General features: G+C 39.1%; 1 long non-coding RNA gene across 1 annotated transcript; it reads left to right on the top strand.

Annotated features, from left to right (window-relative positions):
• The first annotated feature begins 4170 nt into the window (after nucleotides 1-4170).
• Nucleotides 4171-23081, top strand: LOC114486146 (uncharacterized). Its single transcript, XR_003679424.1, has 3 exons — nucleotides 4171-4255; nucleotides 22450-22577; nucleotides 23013-23081. It is a non-coding gene; the product is annotated as an uncharacterized lncRNA (long non-coding RNA).
• Nucleotides 23082-24975: the final 1894 nt, after the last annotated feature.

A 24975-nucleotide genomic window follows, 5' to 3' on the forward strand; every position in this document is an offset into this window, starting at 1 on the left:
CTCCCGTTGCGGAGCACAGGCTCCGGACGCGCAGGCTCAGCGGCCATGGCTCACGGGCCCAGCCGCTCCGCGGCATGTGGGATCCTCCCAGACCGGGGCGCGAACCCGGTTCCCCTGCGCCACCAGGGAAGCCCGGGAATGGCTTTTTAAAAATTATTAAAAATCTCATTTTGCTTGATATTTAGACAATTTTCTCCACTACTAACTGCTCTCAAAGCTTTCTCTCATAGGGAGGGTGGGAGGGAGGGAGACGCAAGAGGGAAGAGATATGGGAACATATGTATATGTATAACTGATTCACTTTGTTGTAAAGGAGAAACTAACACACTATTGTAAAACAGTTATACTCCAATAAAGATGTTAAAAAAATTAAAAAAAAAAAAAAAAGCTTTCTCTCCACATCCTATTGCTCTGTTCTCAATTTAAGGCCTCATCATCTCTTAACCAGATTGTTGTTAATACCATTTTAACTTGTCTTCCTGAGTCTAATTTTGTCCACTCCAACATTATCTGTATTAATATTTTAAGCACAAAGACCTGATTATTAATCCCTATTGATACCCTTCCGTGGCCCCATTTCACCAATGCGGTAAAGTCAGAATTCCTCAGTACCATGTTCAAGGCATTCCTGATTACATATTTCGCAATCAAGGTAACTTCTCATACCTTTAGTTCCAGGAATATGGAATTTCCCTAAATCCACCACACTTTTCCATGCCTCCCAGCTTGGACATGTTTCCCTCAACACTCACCCTCATCTTACCTGGAGAATGTTCTTTTAAGAGCTTGATCAAAAGTTACCCTTTCAATGAATTCTTCCCTGTCCTTTCTGAATGATTTTATGCCCAAATTTTTATTTCTATTTGTAAGAACAACACTATACTGAAGGTTTTTTGTTTTGTTTTCTTTTGGGGGTTTTGTTGTTGTTTTTGTTTTTTGTTTTGTTTTCATCTCCTCCTAGCGAATTTTGCATTTTGTCTCCTCCTAGCAAATTTTGAGCTCTTTTCAAGCAGGGACTGTGTCTAGATGTTCAATAATTATTTGTGAACTAATAAATCTATTGAAACCCTTAGAGTTAGTTTCCTGTTTTCGAGCAAATATCTTTAAAAATAGCAACTTCAGGGATCTAATCCATTACATTGACGCTTCAGAGACATTTCCAGCAGACCTTACTCTTGAAATCTTCTAAACGGGCCCAGGGCATGCCCAAAAAGTGACCTCTGCTCACACTAGTAAAAGCTGGGGAGAGGGCTCAAGGAGAGAGAGAAGGAAAATGTAAGAAGCAGGGACAAAAAAAAAAAAAAAAAAGCACCCAGACCATAAGCTCAGGTGTCACACAATTGAAAGAGGTAGAAGCTGGACAAAAAGTACATATATCGCATCAGAGCCACTCGGAGATGGGTTGTGCTTTCCTGAGCGTGGAGTAATCGAGGGAGGGTGTGTTATGGATTAAGAAGGCAGTAGGCTGGGCTAAAGAAGCCGAAGCAAAAGTAACAGGCTGCTGGGGCTCACAGCTGTGTTCTTCCATCTCTCCATCCAGTATTGGGATGCTCTATACACGCTGCTAATTATAATCAAGGGCATGTCACTCCCATCATGCCTGTAAACAGATTATTTGTGAAAGAAAAAGACAATGAATTTTGGGAGCAACAGACATCTGATTGACTGTATAAAGCCCAAACAAAAAAATTCAGACAAATAATAGTATCTTTTTTTCTTCATCAGTTAGATCTCTTGTAACAAGATTTCCTTGTCCCTGTTGACACTCTGGCAAGTGATATTGACAAGCCAAGGAATGTAAGTAGCAAAATGGAAAGGAAAGAAAAGCCAGCGATGGGCATTAGCGCTAGAAGGGCTAATCAGATCCTTTGTAAGTGGAGGCATAATTTAACAATCATTAACTAATGACTTCACTCAACAGAAAATCAGATTGCCCATTTTCCCGAGCACGTATGAAAATGGTGTGAGAACTAACACTTGATGTCCTATGACAATGTCATACCCACAGGTGCAGTCAGAGCAGCCTCTGGCCGCTGATGCCTCCTGACTAGTCTACGTATCTGCAGCCTCCAGGCCTGTATTGTCCAATACAATAGCCGCTACCACATGTGGTGATTTAAATGTAAATTAATTAAAATTATAAAAAATAAAGAGTTCAGTTTCTCCAGCCCACCAGCCACATTTCACCGGCTCAGTGGCCACATGTGGCTAATATATTAAACAGTGCAGATGTAGAACATTTCCATCATTGCAGAGATTTTTATGGGAAAGCTCTGCAAGCCTCCCAATTTACCCTAAACATCCCCACTAAGTTAAGCCTACTCATGCATAATTTTATCATATCACTTCCTGGCTCATAAACGTCTGACAGGTTACTTACTGCCACCGGGACAGTGCTTCTCAGAATTTACTGTATGTCCATATTATGTGGAGATCTTGTTAAAATGCGGTCTCTGATTCAATAGGCCTGTGGCGAGCCCACGAATCTGCGTTTCAACTCAACTCCCAGGGGTTGCTGACCGTGTTCCTTCAACCGTATTTTATCACCTGCATTCCAAAGTTCTCTATTCCCTCACCAGCCCTACCTGATGTCCATCAGCTTCCAGAAAGGCCCTTCTTTGCTCCAGCGGCTAAGTTTCTCAACAGTTCCTTCTGATGACATTATTCGCTCGTGCCCCCTTACTAGGTTCCTCCAACCTCTTCATCTCTAAGGAGGTTGTCCCAAGTGGCTCAAGCCTGCTCAATCACCTCTATAGAGATGGCTTTCAAACTTCACTGTACATAGGGATCATCTCAAGGGAGCTTGAGAACTTCTCAGGCCCTACCCCAGGAGAGTCTGGTCATTAAGTTTGAGATGGGGCCCAGAACCCACCTGATTAATAGACCACAGGTGATTCTAAGTGTTTCCCTAACCAAACTCTGAGAACTATTGTCTTAGTATACTTCTTATCTACATAACTCATTTTGATACTTAAAAAACTTACAGATAACCTTATACTGATATTCAACTGCTTGTAGTGTTTTTTATTTATTGCAAAATTAAGTATAAACAATCTATTTATATCTAGAAATGTCTAGAGCTGTGGATTTCAACCCTGAGCACATGTTGTGATCCCTTGAGGGAGATTTTAGAAACCATCATTCAGATGTTCCCATCCCCAGAGGTTCTGATTTATACGATAAGGGAATAGGCTTTGGTTATTTTTGTTTGTTTGTTTTCCAAAGCTCTGTAATGAGTTTCCTGGGGCTGCCATAACAGAATACTACAAATTGGTGACTTAAGACAACAGAAATTTATTCTCTCAGGGTTCTGGAGGTTAGAAGTGTGAAATCAAGGTGTTGGCAGGGCCATGCTTCCTCTGAAGGCTCTAGGGAAGAATCTGTTGCATGCTTCTCTCCTAACTTCTGCTTGTTGCAGGCAGTCACTGGCATTCCCTGGCTTATAGCGGTATCACTCCAATTTCTGCCTCGTTCATTGCATAGCCTTCTTTCCTGTGTCTGTGTCTCCAAATCTCATTCTTTTAATAAGAACACGGGTCATGGGATCTGGGACCCAACCGTATCAGGTCTGACCTCATCTTAACTTGAGTCCATCTGCAAAGACTATTTCCAAATAAGGTCACCTTCACGGGTATCTGGGGTTATGACTTCAACATTTCTTTTTTGTGGGAAACAATTTAACCTGCAGGCTCCCCCAAGTGATTCTAAGGCACAGCCTGGCTTTAAGAACAATGATCTAGACTCAGTGGTTCTGAAACTTGAGCATACAACAGAATAACCTTGGGGGCTTGGAAATGTAAGGGTTGCTGAATCCACATCCCAAGATTTAACAGGTCTGGGTTGGGCCTGAGAATTTGCATTTTTCTAACAAGTTTGCAAACCACTGGTATAGGGGAAAGGGAAGTAAAATGGGTGTACTGTTGACCCTTAAACAAAACGGGTTTGAACTGCATGGGTCCACTTACACGTGATAGTAAGTACTACAGCACTACACGACCCGTGATTGGTTGGATCCAGAGAATCGCAGATTCGGAGGAAGCTCATATACAAAGGGCCGAGTATAAGTAATATACAGATTTTTGACTGTGCAGAGGATTGGGACCCCCAACCCCTTTGCTGTTCAAGAGTCAACTGTATTTCTTTCCTACCCTTGCAGGAGCAGCATAGGTATCACCTGGGAGCTTAGGAGAAATGCAGAATTTTGAGCCCACCCCAGACTCCTGAATCAAAGACTACATTTTAACAAGATTCCCAGGTAATTTGAACTTTCATTAAATTTTTAGAAGCACTGTTGTATACTCTTCAAAATAAAATTGCTCTTAATTGGCTGGTTGAATTAGTTAGTAAGGGGATGGATGGATAAAGAAATAAATGAGGGAATAATAAAGCAGATTCCCCAACTGCCTATCTCCCAGGAGATAGAAAGTGGATCTTCTAAGCCCTTGGATCATGAAGTTGTCTTAGCAACTGTGAAGACAGTGGCTTGTCATCATAGTGGCACCAAGGGAATCTGCCTGTTGGTTCTTCAGCAATTGAGTGTTCTCAGCTTATTTAGCCTTTTACAGGCTTTAACCAAGAAATTCCATACTTTCTCCCCCCTGCCCCTTCCCAAATGACCTCATCTTAACATTTCGTGGCTTCACTATCAGCACTCTGTCATTTGTGCCAAAGTCTGAAATAGGAGTCTGGCTGGAATACAGAGAAACACAGCACAGTGTAGATTTAGTAATGAACTGGCTTTGGGCCAGAAGGGTAGCAGGTAAGTTTCAGAGTTTCAGCTGAAAAAGAAAGAAAAGCTTTTAGAAAGCTTAGAGCCAAGTCAAAACACGCCATATATGACTTTTTTTTTTTTTTTTTTTGGCAGATATGCCGTAAAATAAGAGTAGACCAAATTCCCCATTGATAGATTGAGTTTCTGGAAACATTGTTCTAGAGCTAAAGTGCTCATGTGAGTCTCAGAAAGGAATTTCGAGTCAAGCTTTGAAAGTCCTTCTTTTTCTCTCTCCACTGCTGATTTCCATTTTTCTCTTGGAGAGTTGCACTTTTTTTTTCTTTTAAGCAAGCCACAGACCCAAGGAGTCACAAACAAACAGTTGTCTCCTAGAAGGCCAAAGTTTTCTTGGAAAAAGGTGTTTTTTAAAGGCCATTACCTTTCATTTCTTCATGGAGCCACGTCACACCCACATTGAATCGTTTAATAGAAAGAGTGAGAGAGCTCTCATTAAGGTATGCTTTTTTAACTTGACGATTTGAGGAAGAGCCGATATTTCATTTTAATGAAATGGTGTTGCCTGCAGAGGCACCGTGTGATTTCAGGAAGCAGTGCTGTGCATGTGTTGTCTCCTGCAACATGGCTTGAGGAGCATATCCCTTCAGTGGTCTGTTGCCTTCTCTTCCTCTTCTGTAAAATAGGATTAACAAAGTTATCAATCAGTCTCCCACATGTCTGTTAAGAGTTAAAGAGAACACGTCTCCTATCCAAGAAAAAAAATCTCTCATGTCTTTAGCCATATAATATTAGGTACATTTCTGTAATCACCACTTAATTTAATTTAAGTTTTATTTTCTTTTTGGTATGAACTGATAAATCAGTTTCTACATTCTAAGCGCTCGATTAAAGCAAATAGGGTTTGTTTTTTGTCTGAAATCAGCCAGTTACACACATTAGCAGCTTTGGAATAAAGAACAGCTTACTAACTGTAGATATCTCTTTATTTGTGTACAATGAGGAATGTTCCTCGCCCAAATCCAGGATGAAAAATTCTCCTTCTTCGCGCTGTCATATTTTCTACTGGTAAATTGCTGAATCACTGTGTGTGGCAGCTGCGTTCAGCTCTCAGGCATGCCTCTTAGAGAACTGTCAGGGGCGCCCAAGGTCCCTCTGCTATTTCCCGATGACGGGAATAGAAGAGCAGCCTGACGCCATACTCTAAACAGCTGTGCACACGTGTGTGTGTGTGTGTGTGTGTGTGTGTGTGTGTGTGTGTGAGAGAGAGAGAGAGAGAGAGAGAGAGAGAGAGAGAGAGAGAGAGAGAGAGAGAGAGAAATTATTTCCTTCCCCCTTGTTAAAGCTGGTGGAGACTCTGTATCTCTGCATGTTTATGCAAATCACAGATTGTACAATTTGAGCATAAGGTAGGGATCTTAAGAAATCATGTAATATGACTCTAAATTGTAGTGTGATAAAATGTAGATAGCCCTGGCCAGGAGTTAGGAGACTTGGGTCCTGTCTCACTGAGGTATATAAACTATAAGTCACTCTCTAAGACTAGTGTGAGAAAAAATTTGATAACTGAGATTTTCCTTCTTTCACTTTAAAAGTAAACCACAAGCTGCAGATTAACTCTACTTTCTTTAGTTCTTATTGGAAATAGTGCAACATTCTGGTAATAATGTTTTATTGGTTTCCAGTTCTATTACCATCTTTCTCTTCCTCAAATTAGAAACAAATCTCTTTAATCCGTCCTTGAAAAAGCCTTTGGTAACCCCTTAATTATTATCCATTAGAGCTAGACATAATAACACAGTAAAGGGCTGATGAACACTCAGTAAAATTGCAGATTATTTTACAGATCAAGAGTATTAGCCCTACGAGAGAAGGAACCAGCTTAAACGCTGCAAAAGGCCTGCCTGGATTTGATTGAATATTAATAATGTGATCCTGAGCATGTTACTTAAACTCTCTGAGTATGCGTTTCTTCCTCCCTAATAATAGACCCTACACTATAGGGTTGTTGTGAGAATGAAATGTTATAAAACACATAAAGTTTTTAGCATGGTGCTTGATATGTAGTAAATGTTTTTGAGCTGGAATACAGTCTATAAGTGTTTGTTCAATTTATTTACTTATATTGAAATACTATCTAGTTGAATGCTTCTTAAAATGCTTGCCAGCTGGGTCCTAAAATCTCTTGATTATGCAAAAAATTACTTTTTATATTTTATTTGTTATGATGGATTTTATTAGCACCTATTTGAATTTATAATATTGGGCTTTTTTTAGTTGCTGTTTATTACTGACTGATTCTTTTAAATTATATGTTACAATCTTTAAAACTTTTCGGTTTCAGTAATATGTTGTCAACCTTTCTCAATCCTCCAATTCTTAGTCAGAAGATATGCCTGCTTTTTAAAAAAACAAATTCCGGAAGAAGGTCTTATTTCCAACAATAAAGCCCTCTCTTCTACAAGCTGAATGAATGTCAGAACTTAGATATGGAAAATTCATTTTTAAAGAAAAAGATAAAAGAGCATTTAAGAAAACCTTCACAGTAAGAACATAAGGCAATTTTCTGAATTATTTATGGAGAAAATCCACTTTTTATTAAGTTATATGAAGACTCCATGTTTAAATATACTTCATCTAATGGCTTTGAATATCCAGTTTCCTTACTGAAGTAAAAAAAATGCTTTGATGTTAGGGAAATTTTGCAAATGTTAGAGCAATTGAAAAGCATGTTCTCACTACCTTCTGTTTTCTTCTGCTACCCCTATAATGTATGTCTCAAGATGTTATGGTTGATTTATCTAGAATATCTCTTAAATCTCTTAAAATCTCCAGAGGCCATTGTAGATAACAGCTGATCGTGTGTTGTGAAAGTTCATAGGTTTTATATCTTTGGAAAGTATCACATTCTTTATTTTTATCTGAACTTCAGGTTATGCCTAAAAAACACTTTCTGTTACTTGGCACCTATACTCTAAAACAGAATGAAAGTTTATTACTGTCATGATAATGGTAACTGTTAAGTTATTAAACTCAAGAATAACACAGGTGGATAATTAATAAGGTTTTTGACCATGGAATTTCAAAGCATTTGTTGAAATAAGAAGGAAACAACATTTCATATCTAAGAATTTATCCAGAAAATTCCTGATTCAAGTTATATGTATAATAATTTTCAGGATAGTGTGATGACTGTAGAGAAAACTGGAAATGACTATGACAGGAAGCTGGCTAAAGAGCTACTACACCGTGACAACCACTCATGATATAATGCCTCTAAGTAAAACTTAGAAACAGTAAAATGGGAGACTGATGGGAGAAAGACAAATGAATTTATCATTAGAAGCATAACTGCCAAAGAGACTAGATACTTGTTTTACCTGGATAGTTTTTCTGTTTTCTAATATAAGGATTTAACACTATAAATATCCCTTTCAACACTGATTTAGCTGCATTCCACAAATTTTGGTATGTTTTATACTCATTTTCATTCAGTTCTATGTATTTTTAAGTTTCCTTTGAGACTTCTTTTTCAACTCATGGATTGTTTAGAAGCATGTTGTTTAATTTCCAAGTGTTTGGAAATTTTTTTTCCTGTTAATTGATTTCTAGTTTGATTTCATTATTATCAGAGAGCATACTTTTTATGATTTCATTTCTTTTAAATTGGCTTAGGTTTGGCCTATGACCCAAGATATGTTCCATGTTAATGAATGTTCCATGGGCACCTGAAGAGAATGTGCTATTGTGCTATTTTGGAGTGAAATAGGTATAAATGCCAGTTAGATCCTGTTGGTTGATGGTGTTGTTCAAGTCTTCCTAATCTTTGCTAATTTTCTACTTAACTCTTCTATCACTAGCCAAGAATGGGGTATTGAAGTCCCTAACTGTAATTGTGGATTTGACTATTTCTCCTTTCAGTTCTAACAGCTTATTTTTATGTATTTTGAAGCTCTGGTTATTTAGTGCTATGTTTTCTTTGTGGATTGAGCCTTTTATCATCATGTAACATCCTTCTTTTTCCCATGTAATTTTCTTTGCTCTGACGTCTACTGTCTGATGTTAATATAGTTTCTCTATTAACATTGGCATGGTACATCTTTTCTGTTCTACTTTCAATCTACTTACGTTGTTATGTTTAAAGTGAGTATGACATTTTTTCTTTGTCTTTAGTTTTCAGAAGTTTAATTATCACGTCTTGGCATGGAATTCTTTTATTTTATCCTATCTAGGGTTTACTCAGCTTCTTGAATCTGTATGTTCATGTCGTTTGTCAAAGTTAGGAAATTTTCAGTTATTGTTTCTTCAATTACTTTTCCAGCCCCACATTCTTTCCCCTCCCTCTTGGGGCTCTGATAATACAAATGTTAGATCTTTTGTTATTGTTCCACAGCTCTCTAAGTGTGTGTGTGTGTGTGTGTGTGTGTGTGTGTGTGTGTGTGTGTATGTTTATTTCAATCTATTTGCTCTCTGTTGTTCGGATTGAATAAGTTCTATTGATTTGTCTTTAAGTTCGTTGATTATTTCTATTGTCATCTCTATTCTACTCTTGAGCCTATCCAGTGAGATTTTGTTTAAATTTTGGTTATTATAACCAAAAAATATATAACTCTTTTAGTTATATAATTTCCATTTTTGAAAATAAATTCTATTTCTTTGCTGAACTCTTCTATTTTTCACTTGTTTCCAGGGAGTTTGTAATTTCTTGTAATTTCTTCATGGCTGCTTTAAAACCTTTTTTCAGATAGTTGCAATATCCAGTTTCTTTCAGTTTTGGCCTCAGAGATAGCATTTCTCCTGGTCTGTCCACCAGCCACTTGGTGCTGGTGGGCTTTCAACTCAGTCTACGCAGTGCACTGAGAAAGAGAAGTACCCACCTGGGATGCCTTCTGTCACTGAGTGGAGGGCCAGGAGCTGTCTGAAATTGTGGGTTCTGGGTTGCCTTCAACCCACACTATCCTGGGTTGCTCTCTCTGGAGAGCCTATCTAGATCTTCTGCTGCTGCTAGATGGAGGGGCAAAGAAGCACTGGGCTTCTTTGTCTTGTGCCAGTGAGGAGAGGGTGAGGAGATGCCTGTCTTGTCTTCTGCTGCTGGTTGGAGGGCTGGGAGTTGTCAGGTCCAGGGAGTTCTCTGTATTGGATAGCAGATCCAGAGATGCTGGCCCTGAGCTGTCTTCTGCATCTGGGTGGAGGGCCTGGAGACGTTGGGCCTGCAGGGGCCACCAGTGTGAGTGAAAGGCTTCTTGGAGTGGGCACATACATTTTAATACCACTGATTGAGTAATTTTTATTCTAGTTGATAAATCCTTGATTTTCTCAGTGCTATTCTTGGCTTAACCCTATGTTAGTTAAGATGGCATTCTATTTATGAAAGCAATTTCTGGTCAATGGGTGTAAAGTTTCAGTTATGCTAGATGAGCAAGTTTTAGAGATCTACTGTACCACGTAGTCCTACAGTTAACAATACAGTATCATGCACTTCAAAATTTGTTAAGAGGGTAGATCTCATGGCAAGTGTTCTTAACCCACCCACACACGCATACACACACACAAAGCCAAAGGAACACAAGAACACAAGAAAAATTTGGGAGGTGTTGGATATGTCCATTACCTTGATTGTGGTGATGGTATCATGGGTCTTTGCATATGTTCAAACTCATCAAACTGTACACATTAAATAGGTGTAGTTCTTTGTATATAAATTATACCTTAGTAAAACTGTTAAAAAAGATGATTTCTGTCGAGTCTAATCTACTCCATTCTGTATTGATTCTAGTAGTTAATTAGTGTCATTTTGATGCTCTTTTACATAGTCTTAATTGCTCATTAACAATATTGACATAATAAAAAATGAGAAAAAAATTTAAAAGAGCACAACTATTTCTAGGTATTAAGCTGACAGATTAATATTAAAGACAAGAGCATTTGCTTTGGATTTCTTATAAGAATAATAGGTTTAAGCGATTAGGTTTGTTGTTATGCCAAAAAGCAGAAAAATAATTGTTCCAGTAAGATAGCCCTGCCAACTTTGGCTTGTTCACCCTGCGAATTAGTTTAATCATTAAGATCATTATTGGTTCCAGAAGCTTAACTTGACCAAAGGCCAAATAATATATTCAGTAAATATTAATTCAGCAAGTATTGACAGATTACCTGCCACTTGATAGGTTCTAATCTGCTTTAAGAAAAATAGTCCTTTTAATGGAATGAATTTTACTATCTATTGTGTTTTCCTGAATCACCCTCTCATTTGTTCCCTTGATGGAGTAATTGGCCCATTTAGCCTTGGTCGAGCCCATAGAGACTATGACATCTCAATTTCTCTCCTGGTAGAAAACTGGAGTCTAGTGCCATAGCATTGGTACCAAAGTGGCAGGTATCCTGGAAGCGACCAGGAAGCCTCCCTGACAGCTGGAAGAGCTACGGGTAATAAACACAGTCAAGCCTTCCCTCTTGAGATCAATCAATTAAGGAAGCAGGAGGATGTATCACAGTAATTACTCAGCCACACCAGCATTTGTGCATTGTTATTTCATTACCATACCCCTTGGCCTCTTGAACTTTACCTAAAACAATTATTGCTTAACCTGAATTATTACTTACACAATTAATAAGATTTGTTTTTCAGAGGCAGCACCCACACTTGTACCTAAGAGAAAGTTCTGAGGGTAGCTTTAAAATACCACACATTTCTTAACATTGGGGGACCTTGTTGAATTGAAATATAGTCACCTTTAATGCATTTAAAAGCAGCCCAGATTTTTACATCTAAATGATACAGGACATTTTATATTTGTTATATAATAGATTATTATACAGTATTTATATTTCAAAAAGTGGAATTGAATGGGGTTGGGGGGGGAATCACTTATCAGTCAAGACACAGATCTTAACAGCTTTTACGAATCTCTCAGACTATCTGAGGCTGGAGGATTCTGGAACCCTAACATACTACTTCATTTTGTTTCCTTTTGGCTCATAAACTAAGGCTGGCATCTCTTTGGGCAGGTCTTAGAGTACTGTGCAATTAGAGCTTCAGGAGGGCAACACACTGAACTTCAGACTGTGGCAGCCCCAGCACCCAGATATGGCCCGTGATTGACACAGTGTCCTCTGCTTCCAAGCTGATTCTGTAGGTCCGGGTTCCAGAAAAAACTTGGCCCAATTAATCGCATCTGTATTTCCCATTTCTTTCTTTCTCACTGCCCTCAAACTCAGCCAGTCCTGTTATGTGGAGGTTGATTCCAGCCACAGTAGGGAACCTGAGGCTTACTCCCTACAAGGTCTACCCACAGAAAGCCAAGGTAAGCCATCACTGAGCTTAAGCCTTAGTGCATAATGAATGAATGGGCTAGAAATTGACAGACTTTGTGGTGTGGTATAGACTGTAGACATTGATCTTCTATTAGCATTCATCTACATAGTTTACTTCTCTTTCTGTTCTCCCCTAAGATTCTTTAAGTAGGTCAGTCACTTCCCTATTGGGAGGTACTTCCAGGAACTGGGAGGATTAAATCAGCTGTTCCTGAGCCTTTGATGAACCAAAATCTAGAAAACTCAGACTTACAGGAACCAACCAGATAATGATTGCTGCTCTGGTAGTGACTCTGGCGAACCCCAAAGCACATTGCATCGACCTAAAAAGAGTGGCTGCTCCTAGGGTTTCCAACAGGCTCTATAGACTGAGGGGGTTTGCAAGATGTGGGATTCTCAGTACTAAAACTGGAAAAGTCCTAAGCAATGGGCATGAATTGGCCACCCTAGCTTCTACTCAACATAGCCAATTGCTACTATATTTGAACTTCCATCTTTCCATTTTTCCTTTCTTCCTTATGTAAAACCTCCTGATATTGGGAATTAATTCAGATCTAAACAATAACCTGTGAGTAAAAACACAGACTAAATTTGGCCCAGGAGCCTCCCAGTTTGTGATCTTTGTTTAAGAGATGAGAGTGTGGACTGAGGGAGGGAGAGTCAAGTGATGACCTTGGTTTGCTTTTAGTCTGGGTCAAAAATTAACCATTATGGCTCATTTATCCATAGTATTTTACTAACACTAAGGGTTCCATATAAGCTTTAAGACTGAAACCTAAATTAGTTATAAATTATGTCATTTTAATCTTTTGTTTGTTTGTTTTGCGGCCCTTGTATCTGTATATACCCTCCTTGGGAATCCACCAGAGGTATCTGTGAGAAAACGGAATTCAGAGACTCTGTTCATGCCCAAACTCTCAACACAACTAATGTTCTAATTATCACAATACTCTGCATGTTCCTCTGCCCTTTCACCACAGACCTTGTCACTCTTTCTTTTTTACCATCTGGGATTTGCTTATTTCATCGGAAAAAAACACCTTCACATCCTCAGCTTTTTGTTTTTCACAGATCACCCCCTCCCCCTGCTAGACATAAATAACTTAATAAATATAAAAAATACTTGGAGCAGTGCCTAGAATGTAATAAGTGTCAGTAAGCATTTTAATCATGGTCATAATAATTATTAACTGAAACCTGACTGTCCAGAGGATACACTTTTTTTTTGCAGTTCTCTCAAGGCGAAGCTTCCCAGTTTTCAATATTGCCTCAGCTCTCCCCAATGGGATAAAATGACCGCATTCTCCCATCTACCTACTGCTGTTGGTAGACCATTATTTTTCTATCTTCCTGTGAAAACTCATTGTGTTTTGAGACTCTTACCATCGGCCCAAACCCTGTTTTACTCATCTTTGCAGCCTAATCACAGTCCTACTGTCACTGAAGACTGGAGATGCCTCTGCATTTTCCTCCATCCTGACTCTTGTCAGAATCCTAACAGACTTCACGTCCACGTGAACGAGCCATCCATTACAGCTTCCAGCTTTCTGCACCTCCAGCTTTACTGAGTGCCTCTTCAATATCATCAGTAGGGAACTCTGAAGTCCTAAATGTCAATACGCCACTCTCAGACTACAACCTCCTTTTAAAATCTCCTCCTTTACAAAAGCCACTTGAGCCTTTTCCTTTGCAGTACCACCTCCTCTCTCAGCATCATCCTTCATAGAAGAAACTGAAGCTACCATGTGGAAACAGCCTCACTTTCCCTCCATCACACCTTGAAACTGAGGTATCTGTCTCTCTACTACCTGACTCAAAGGAAGGGGAGCCATGGCACCATCTTTATCAAGCTTAACTTGCCACTTGTGTTTTTAATCGAATCCACACTGTCCAGGACATTTCCAAATCATTTATTTCCATCCTCTCATTCTGTATTAGTTCTGCATCCTTGCTTCTTGCCTGTTAATCCATTTAAGTCTCTTCTATCTCAAAAGAAAAAAAAAAAAAAACCCACCAGAAATGCCTCTCTAGATCCTCCAACTATTACCCCACCTCTTCTCATTCCTTCACACCCTAGCTTTTCAAATGCTCTCATCCAGCATCTTTACTTCCCATTCCCTCTAAAGCATTTTTCACTTGGGCGTTTTCCATAATCACTCTAATTAACAGCCCCTACTTAGTTCACTTAACATACTTGATGCCAGGAGAATCATTTTATTTTCTAATGTACTTGCTCCTAAGGAGTATTGGACTGACCTTCACTCACACTTTTTCCTCCAGTGTTTTAATGTACTTCTTTTTAAAATTTATTTATTTATTTATTTATTTATTTTATTTTTGGCTGTGTTGGGTCTTCCTTGCTGCGTGCGTGCTTTCTCCAGTTGCGGCGAGCGGGGGCTACTCTTCGTTGCGGTGCACGGGCTTCTCATTGCGGTGGCTTCTCTTGTTGTGGAGCATGGGCTCTAGGCATGTGGGCTCCAGTAGTTGTGGCACGTGGGCTCAGTAGTTGTGGCTCACGGGGCCTAGAGTGCAGGCTCAGCAGTTGTGGCACACGGGCTTAGTTGCTCCGCGGCATGTGGGATCTTCCCGGACCAGGGCTCGAACCTGTGCCCCCTGCATTGGCAGGCGGATTCTTAACCACTGCACCACCAGGGAAGCCCCTCCTCCATTGTTTTATATAGAGAATTTCATGTGTGTGCACATGTTTTTGTCATTTTTCTAGCCATTTCTCAGCCTCCTTCATTGTATCCTCCGTGATTTTTCCCAGTTTTACAGTTACTCCTCATACGAACCCATATCCTTGTTGTTCTCACTCATGACCACAGCACAGACTACCACCAATGTATGATAACTCTCAAATCTATACCTGTGTCTCTGACCTCTCTTCTGAATTCTTTTTTTTTTTGTGGTACGCGGGCCTCTCACTGCTGTGGCCTCTCCCGTTGCGGAGCACAGGCCCCGGACGCGCAGGCTCAGCGGCCATGGCTCACGGGCCCAGCCGCTCCGCGGCATGTGGGATCTTCCCGGACCGGGGCACGAACCCGCGTCCCCTGAATCGGCAGGTGGACTCGCAACCACTGCGCCACCAGGGAAGCCCCTCTTCTGAATTCTTGATTCATAATATGCAGTTCCCTGTGGAAAATCTGTACCTAAATGTCCTAGAATCCTGAAAAGACAACATGTACAAAATTGACCTGGTCTTTACCAGGCTCTCATCACAGTCCTTGTAATTGTCACCAGAATTGATTTATTTTTTCTAGCCATTGACCTAAGAATCCTCTTAGAACCTTCCTTTTCCCATTTCTCCACATTTAATTAGTACTGTGTTACTGTGAATCCACCAAGAAGCAGACGCCAAGACAGGATGAGATGTTCAAGAGATTATTGGGGGAAATGCCTGTGAAGGATAAAGGGAAGGGAGCCAGAGTCGATATGAAGAGCCTTTAGACTGCAAAGCGGATCTCTTCTCTGTGAGGAGAAGGGGAAGGAAGATAGAGTAGGAAGACAAGAAAGTTTCAAGCAGGAGAGGGGAGTGCTCAAGACAGAGTCTCTCCTTAGAGGCATTCTGTATCCTACAGGAGTCTTGTATCCTATAGGAATGGTCTGCTCTGGTGCCCCAGCCATGCTCATTCGTTGGCTGGGAGCAGTCCGTGGGAAGCATGACCTTGTCATGAATGAAGTGGTGGACCTAGCAGGATGGATGCTGGGGCCATTGGTCAGTTATGCTACACATGCTGCAGGAGATTTGAGAGATGCATTTTCACAGCTGCCACTTTCCAAACCCTACCCATTTAACCTCCTAAATATCTATCGTGCTTCTTTCTGATCCGTTCCTTTGAACATGGCCTCATCATCTTTTGGGGGGTGGAATGCTAACTATTCTCTTGCTACCACTCTTGTCTGCCTTCCTCTCTAGTTCATTCTCCAAGCTGCTAACAAAATGCTCCTTTTCACATGCAAATTTAATTTGGTAACTCCCAGCAACCAGATTACGATATTTCAGTGGACACTCAGGGATAAAAGCCAAGCTTCTTAGCATGGAAACAAAGATGTACCAAAATTCTACTGGTCCTGTATAACTGCATCTGTCAACATTACCTCTCCAGAAATGTACCGTGTAATCCACTGACTGAATCAGTAATCCCTCCAATGCATTTTCCTCAATTCCATGCCTCATGCCTTTGCACACACAGTTTCATCTGCCTAAAGTGTCCACCCTTTCACTGCCTCCCCTTTGCCCCATGGCCTCATTATTAACTGCCACATGGCTCAGTATATTCTTCTAAGCCCACAGTTCTTGTCTTGGCTGTGCAGTGGATGGAGAGCTTTGAAAACAAAACTGAGGCATGGGTACCATGCCCAAAGATTCTTATTTAGTTAGCCTGGCTTCTTTTTCTCAGCATAGCATTTTTGAGAGTCATCCATGTTTTACGTATTAGTAGATTGCTTTAAGTAATTACTGGGTTGGTGGTAACTAAAGAGACATGTTTGTGGGGGTTTTTTGAGTAATTAGTGAGTATACATGTTGAGTTGGAGTAGTTGCTAGATTCCTTTTGCCAATAGTGCTATATTGAAAGCAGTTTGAAAATTAAGTATTTAGATGGATCCTTTGAAATAAGAGTTTAGCAAATAAAATTGGTTGTTCGAATTCAACTGATTTAAAAAAAAAACAATTGCTTCTCTGAATTATTATTTCAAAACATTTTGGAAATTTCTGTGGAAAGGTCATGTACACAAGACAATTAAAAACTACTGATTCGGGCTTCCCTGGTGGCGCAGTGGTTGAGAGTCCGCCTGCCGATGCAGGGGACGTGGGTTCGTGCCCCGGTCCGGGAGGATCCCACATGCCGCGGAGCGGCTGGGCCCGTGAGCCGTGGCCGCTGAGCCTGCGCGTCCGGAGCCTGTGCTCCGCAACGGGAGAGGGCACAGCAGTGAGAGGCCCGCGTACCGCAAAAACAAACAAACAAACAAAAAAACAACAACAACAAAAAAAAGAAGGCAAAAGGAATGGAGCAGCGTCGACATCATCATGAAGGAAGACGCTGTACCTAGCACAGTTCTCGTTTATGTAGGGTACCAGGAGAGATTTTCAAATATGCAAAGATTCGAAAAACATTTCACTCACTTGTACTACTGCGAAGAAAGTTACTTGAAAATATGTGTAGCCAACTGAAAGATGACTAAAATGTAAGACTTTATGAGAAAGTAAGCTATAAAAGATTGATGATAAGCATCAGTGTCAGTTAAATATAGAAATAGGTCAACAAATCTGTAGTAGGCCACATAGGAAAAGATAATTTATATAGGTTACATTCCCTTTCTACAGTGTAAAAAACCAAGTCAAAACAACAAAAAAACCTTGCATAAAGAGCCTCCCCAGCAATGTGTCAAATGCCTTATGAAAAATTACATCCTGTCATCCAATAATCCTTTCCCTGAGCTAGCCTAAAAAACAATCTGTGATACAGACAATATATATGCAAAGATGTTTGTCACATCATTATTTATTATAGTGAAAATCTGAACCTAAATATTCAGCAATTATAGAATGGGTACCTAATTACACATGCATTTGAAATAACTGGAGAAAAATCATAAGGCAGAGTATGGTGCGAGATAGACAGGCATCTGTTCACAAAGGATATTAACAGTGTGATATTCCTGGGCTTGCAAACTGCTGATCCAGCCTACCAGCTTCCCTGGGCCATCCCTCTTTCACACTTAAAATCTCTACTCTGGGAAGGAGTGTGCAACAATCATTCCTGTTTTTCCTAATGGCTAATTTAAACCCTGCTTGTAAAATTCTCCCCGACAGTGAATTTAAATTGGTTCCAGTGTTCATTATTTTTCACCCAATTCTGTATATCCAATCCATCTAGAAGGAAATACAAAGAGATTGTTATTGAGTTCTTTGATCACAAAATCTTCACAGAAAGGAGAGTTCCAGAAACAAGGGATTGAATAGTATTGGCACACAAGTACTTATTTATGTCCAACACAAGTATTCACTGAAAATTATTTGAATATATCTGATGAAGAGAATGCTGTATCAGTAAAGTTTTGAGAAGTTCCAGAACTGGTGTGGAAAATTAAGTGATGGTTCAGCAAATGTTCCTTCACTGCCTAATGCCCCCACTTCTTTGGGAGGAGTATCTTCCCTGTACTCTTGATGATGGGTTTGGCTATGTGACGTGTTTTGGCTCATGGGGTGTTAGTGAGATGAAACTAGCAGAGGTTTGAAATGTGCTTGTGAGTTTGGAGGTAGTCTTTTGACTTTTGCTATGAAAATTACATGCTTGGGTAGCCAGCCCAAGAGGAATGAGAGACCCATCGAGTAGATCTGGACCTATTCTACAGTTGGCACCAAACACAGCCAACACAGTCCAGATCAGCCAAATTCCAGCAACTTGAAGATGTGTGAACAAGAAATACCTGCTTGTTGCTGTAGGTCACTGAGTTTGGGGATGGTTTCTTACGCAGCATATAGTGGCAGTAGCAAACTGATACAGTTTTGTCTGTAAACTTGGAGACAAAGCCGTGAATTAAAAAAATATATTGTGAAAAATATTAGCACTTGTCAAAGATGAATATAACGTTACTCAGGAAAAAAAATTCAAGAGTAATAGTCAAGTATATTCAGAGGCTAAGCTCATGAGAGATGGAAAACAGAGGAAATAAAAAAAGAGATTATTCAGGATCTTAGCGCCATGAGCAGTTGAGTGGTTAAAACGCTTGTAACAAAACCCTCTAAAAGTTGGAAGGAAGTGGAGTAATACACATGGTCTATATTTTGACCAGGTTGCTTTATGTGTTTGGGTCTCTGTTTTATCTTCTGTAAAAGGGGAGAACAACAGTGGATAAGCTGTTTCAGCATTAAAGCTTAATAAGCCTTTGGGATGATTTTAAATCTCTTTAGGAAAATAAGCTTAGAAAAGTATGCAGAAATGGATGCATCAGAGATTTTAAGGAAATCAAATTTCATTATTTTGGTAACCCTGACTTCTTAAAGTCATTCCTTATTCACGTTACTAAAAAAGGACACTCAATATTATTCAACAAGAAATCAATTCAATAAATAGATAAGGTTCTAGTTTAATGTAAAAACTGATTTGAATAGATTGAGGTTTTTGAGTTAGATATATTTGATGCAATTACACCCATTTCCTTTTAAATTACTCCTCTGCTACTTGTCAATGTGATATTTTAAGATATCTTTTATATATTTCTAATTTCCCATATTAAAGAAATAATTTCTCTTTCAACATTCCCTAAGTGAAAATATACCCTTTAAGACATTTTCATAGTAAAAAATTATAAAAGCAGCTGAGAAACAGAAATCTCTATCAATTTTTTTCCAAACAATCAGTCAGTTACAAATTTTTATTAATTTTGTTCTATTATACAACTAAGGCTTTAGGGGTAATAGAGATTCTAACAGATTCTGGAAGGTTACCTAGTTGATAAGACTGAAAGCTTCTAATCTGTTGAAGAGTAGTATAAATATAAACTTGAGAAATTTATGACACAACATAAATCATATGTATTACAGCAATATGACAAAAGTGTCTTGCATTTTAATAGCGATTTGCTTTCAAATGGTCTCCTGATGGATTGATAGGGCTTTCCCCACGTACCATTATCTTATGTGAAGGATATTTATGAAAAGTGCAAAACCTCAGTGAGACAGGTCCATGCACCACTGATTGGATTTTACAAAAGCACTGATGATTTACATCGAAGTTTATTACATTCTACCCAGGTTAAAACTTAATTAACAATGATAAATAATTTTAAGAATTTAAATATTGCCCAGATCTCAAACTAAAATTCTTGTTGGATGTTTAACTGTGTTTTTCATATGCTTCTAATTAACAGAAAGTATTAGAAAGGACATTGAACTCATCCAGTAATTCTTATCAATAACTTCAATCATGTTCATAGCCTTGCAATACTTCCGTTTTGCTGACCTATGCATAAGAAACATGACTTTTAATTTTCATTTTTATAAACATAATTTTCACTCCTTAAAACCTTTGGTTAATCCCATTTACTCTTTATATTTAAAGAGGTTTCATCAGTTACAAACTATTTGGTAGTCATCATATTTCACAATTTATTTACTGTCCCGAGATGGAAAACCAGGAATAATTTTTAATCATAAATTAGAAGAAAAAAAATCTTTAACAGAGTTTCATGATTTAGAATCACTTGATATTTTAAAGAGTAAAATGATTAACTGCAGTGTGGGCAATACAAATGTGATCTATGCTTTCAAATAATAGGAATTATAATTGTAAAATAAAGTTTAGAAGGAAAAAAACCCATGGCTAGGCAAAGAACTACATTTCACCAAAAATCTTTCAACAAGTAAGTTTTATAATGGGTGTACAGCAGACAGTAGTTTTTACATAGAAAAACTAAATAAAAGGCACGTGAAATATGCTCTCTTCTCAAGTCTTACAGACATGAAGTTGTAGCTCTAATGTGGGAGCATTGTGATCCAGAGGAATTTTAAATGATATACCATGTGTTAGCAATGTTCAGAACATTATTTTTAAAGAAGACTAAAAGTGTATTTGTTTTATTTGCAACCCTCCAGGGGATATTTGACTTCATAGAGAAATATCCCAAAGTAAGCATGGGAGAGGAAAAACAACAAGATGGATGCTGTCCTCAAATGTATATTGATTACTTAGTGTTTGAGGGAGAGGGGGTGGGTGAATAAAGTGTGCACACAGGTAACTATAAAAAAAAGATTGAGTAAAATAAGCTACCAGAATACCAAAACAAAAAAGCAAACAAAATCAATCTATTTTTTAAAAAAGGGGGGTGGGGAAGGGAGAGCGGGAGGGGAGGAGAAAGAGAGAATAGATAAATTCATTGATTAAATATTTACTGATAGTCTCCCATGTACCAGATGTTGTGCAAGGATCTTATCAGACCATAAAGATAAAGAAATACAATTTCTGCTCCTCCTGGGTCAAAATCCAGAAGGAAAGATAAGATATGAAACATTCCCACAGCAGTCTGTGAGTTCAAGAATGGGCAGGGACTGTATCTTGTTTGTTGTGGCATCCTAAGTGATCCAGCATCTAGTAAGCATTCACATTCTAAGGAATCAATCAGTAATTTGCACGTAGACAACTTAAAACAAAGCTAAGCATTACACTTGTTTTTTTCTTATTTAATCCTCACAACAACTCGTTGAGGGAGCAACTATCAAATGATGAAACTGAGGGTTGGAGAAGCTAGGGAAATTGCCCAAAGCTACACAGCTAGTGTATGGTAGTGTGTATGCAGAATTCAGGTTTTTAATCACTTTTTTTCTTATTATTGGGTTGGCAAAGAAGTTCGTTCAGTTTTTAGCATAACATCTTATGGAAAACCCTGAATGAACTTTTTGACACACCGAATATCTTATTGAGTGTTACAATTTGTAAAAAGGTATAGCTAAATTATTGTAAGGGTTCAAGAAGGAATTATTCCAACTAGGGAAATCAGTAGAGGCATCAGAATATTGATGATTGCCCTGGGCACTGTAGGATGGAGACAATTCTGAGGGATGGAAGTAGGATCCAGACCCGTACTATCCCGTAACCATGAGCACGTGTGAAAATTGAAATTTAAATTCATTCATGTCAAATAAAATTTAGAATTCAGTTCCTTAGTTGCCCTGGCCACATGCCAAGTGTTCCATAACCACATGTGGCTTCTGGCTGTCATATGGGTCAGCACAGAACTGTAGAGCATTTCCGTTCTCACAGAAAGTTCTATTGGAGAGAGCTATTCTGGACAGAAGGGACTAGGAAAAACAGTTTTCGCAGTGAGAAAACAGCAAAGGCAGCAAGAAAGCAAAGTTCAGGTCTGTTCAAAGAAGATTAAGGTGCTGAGCTTGGTAAGAGCATAAAGTCCACATCAGTATGTAGAACATGATAAGTAAATGCCAGATATATTTTGGATGCTCTTGAATGCCAGCGAGGAGAATTTATGTGCATGGAATGCAACAAGAAACATGGAGGATTTCTCATCAAGGAAATAATATTATTGGATCTGTTCTGGAAGTGTTCATAGATCTAATGAAATAGTGAGAGCCAGTGGTTGGAAAACTGATCACGAGGCCATGGAGCTTGGGATGGAAAAACTGAAAAGGATGTGAGAAATTTAAGGTGGAACCTCTATGACTTGATATTCTGAGGAGGAAGGGAAAAAGAAGTTTGAGTAACTGGGAAGACGGTGGGGGCATGGTCAGAAATACAGAAATCAGGAGAAGGATGGGGTTTGTTTGGAAGGAAAAAAAAGAGTAACTGCAGCTTTGAACATGTTGAATGTAAGGTTCTTTTGAGACATTTATCTGGAAATGTCCATGAAGCACTAGGAAAATTTTCCAAATCCTTTCCTTATTTTCACAGACAAATCAACGGCTGGCCTGTGAAGATGAGACAGAGGGGGAGATCAAGGAAGTCATCACTGGCAGGAGGGCCAATATCCAAAGTGGCAGGAGTGGAGTCCAAAAAGGTGCCAAAGTCAAGAGGAGCAGGTATGAAAGTTGAAGTAAAAAGCCAAGATTGGGGGCCATGACTAAAGTAGTCTAGTTTGTCCCTTCCGGCTTTGGAATATTGTGCACTTTTTTAGCCCTGCTGGTTTAACATCATTCCCCAAATAGGCTACTACTAGAAAAGTTCCTAAAAGTATCAATTTCACATTGTTTGCTAACATCTTAGATGTTTGTGATAATACAACAATACCTTTAGTGTCTATGAAGTGTTATCAGAAATTCATATAGGATTCTCCTAAATTTTTCTATGGACTTTCATACATGATACAAACTGTTGGTATGTTTCATTGAAGCAAAAGCCTGGTAAGAGTTATAAACTACAGAGAATCATGAGAGCTCCCTTCACCTTGGTGTTAGTAGATTTCAAGATCCCCAGAGTGATTCTCTTTCACAAGAATTTTCCTGTTCACCATTTAGATTTCGTTAGTGTAATCGGTAGTGGAAGGAAGAAACCAGCAATGTAATTTAAGAGAAAACAGAACCCAGATGGTAAGATGAAGTTCTGTGTATTTGTCCAGCTTCATGAGCAGAGACAGGAAGAGGTAAAGATCTTTCTATCTTTCAGAAGATATTTCCGTCTTTGTCACAAACTGAGACAGGTACTTTTTTTTTGTTGTTTTTTGTTTTTTTTGCGGTACGCGGGCTTCTCACCGTTGTGGCCTCTCCCTTTGAGGAGCACAGGCTCCGGACGCGCAGGCTCAGCGGCCATGGCTCACGGGCCCAGCCGCTCCGCGGCATGTGGGATCCTCCCGGACCGGGGCACGAACCCGCGTCCCCTGCATCGGCAGGCGGACTCTCAACCACTGCACCATCAGGGAAGCCCGAGACAAGGTACTTTTGCCAAGTTTTCAGGGAAAAATAATGTAAGATAAAAAGATTGGTACTAACTCAGAATTTTGAAGTTTTACATAGTGGATTCCTGAACCTAAGGCAAGTTTTCTACCAGACCTCACTCTGTATTATTGAATTTATAAATGCTGATTTTGTTCAGTGATTTAGTTGTTTTAAAAGGTTAAATGCTTGTAATTTATACACTTCCCAAGGCTGTAATTACTAAAAAGCCATTGAAACTCCTTCAGTTAGAGAATTTTTAATGAGTCGATGCATGATCCTCCTCTGAGATATCTTGAACTCAAAGGGAAGGAAGCAGGTGCAAAACACCACGAGAGAGGCCAACTGAGTAACCTCTAGTAGAATCAGGATTGAAATGCATACCTCCCAAATCTCAGTGGCTCAGAAAAGCAAGATGGACTTGACAGCAAATGGAAGATAATTAATAGGAAGAGGAATCCTTGATGGTGTTGAGAAGCTAGTCATTAGCTATAGCAATTAAGTGCAGTTGTCGTTACTCACAAAAGGGTAAGATATTTTACACAAGCAACGATTATTCAATAAAAGATAATTTTCTCTAGTGATTATGGTTGTGTGACAGGTTGTGTGCCATAGATCAGCTAAGATAAAGTAAAAGTGAGTAATTGTCTCAGCAGCTGTATTTCAAAACACATACCTTCTACCACAAGACTAATGTTGACAGCATCTATCCAATCCCAAATATCCAAAGGAAAAGTGAACACATTTTACTCTCATCCCAACATGTGGTCTACACAATGTTAAACATACAGGTGCCTGAAAAAGGCTGTTTTTCATTTAAATAATGGAGAAACTAGAATTCTTCTACCTTTAGTATTTTGATCTGAAGTTGGGCTTTTCACTTCTTACCTTAATTCTAGCAATACAGTTAAGTGAAGACCGAAAACAAGAGCTTACAGAATCGCTCTAATGTGAACTGTATTTTTCCATTAGCACAACATGTAATTGAAAGTTTTTCTTGACTGCACATAGATAGCTGTGAATATGCCTTAAAAGCAAAGATGAGCAATTATGATAACAAGGTGGATTTAGTTCCATGTTGAGAGTTCATGTGTAATAATGCTTATGTGGCAAATTACAGGGAATATATTCTAAGATTTCTACAAAAAATTCAGAAACAATTTTTGGACTTTTATAATCTATTTTACTAGCTTTAAATAAGTAAATGAATTATGCATCCATTGACACATCTTGAAATGCTTATACAGTATTTTGTCTACTTTGTTGAAATGTGATTAGATAAAGCAGCTTTGAGTTCCTCTGATTTATGATTTCAGCTGTTTTTACAAATTAAAATTCATAGAAATGGGGCTAATTTTTTTTAATTAATTAATTTGTTTTTATTTTTGTCTGTGTTGGGTCTTCGTTGCTGCGCATGGGCTTTCTCTAGTTGCAGCGAGCGGGGGCTACTCTTCATTGCGGTGCGCGGGCTTCTCATTGTTGTAGCTTCCCTTGTTGCAGAGCACGGGCTCTAGAGCACAGGCTCAGTAGTTGTGGCTCACTAGCTTAG

The sequence above is a fragment of the Physeter macrocephalus genome, chromosome 1 (genome assembly GCF_002837175.3).
Source record: "Physeter macrocephalus isolate SW-GA chromosome 1, ASM283717v5, whole genome shotgun sequence".
Lineage (NCBI taxonomy): Eukaryota > Metazoa > Chordata > Mammalia > Artiodactyla > Physeteridae > Physeter > Physeter macrocephalus.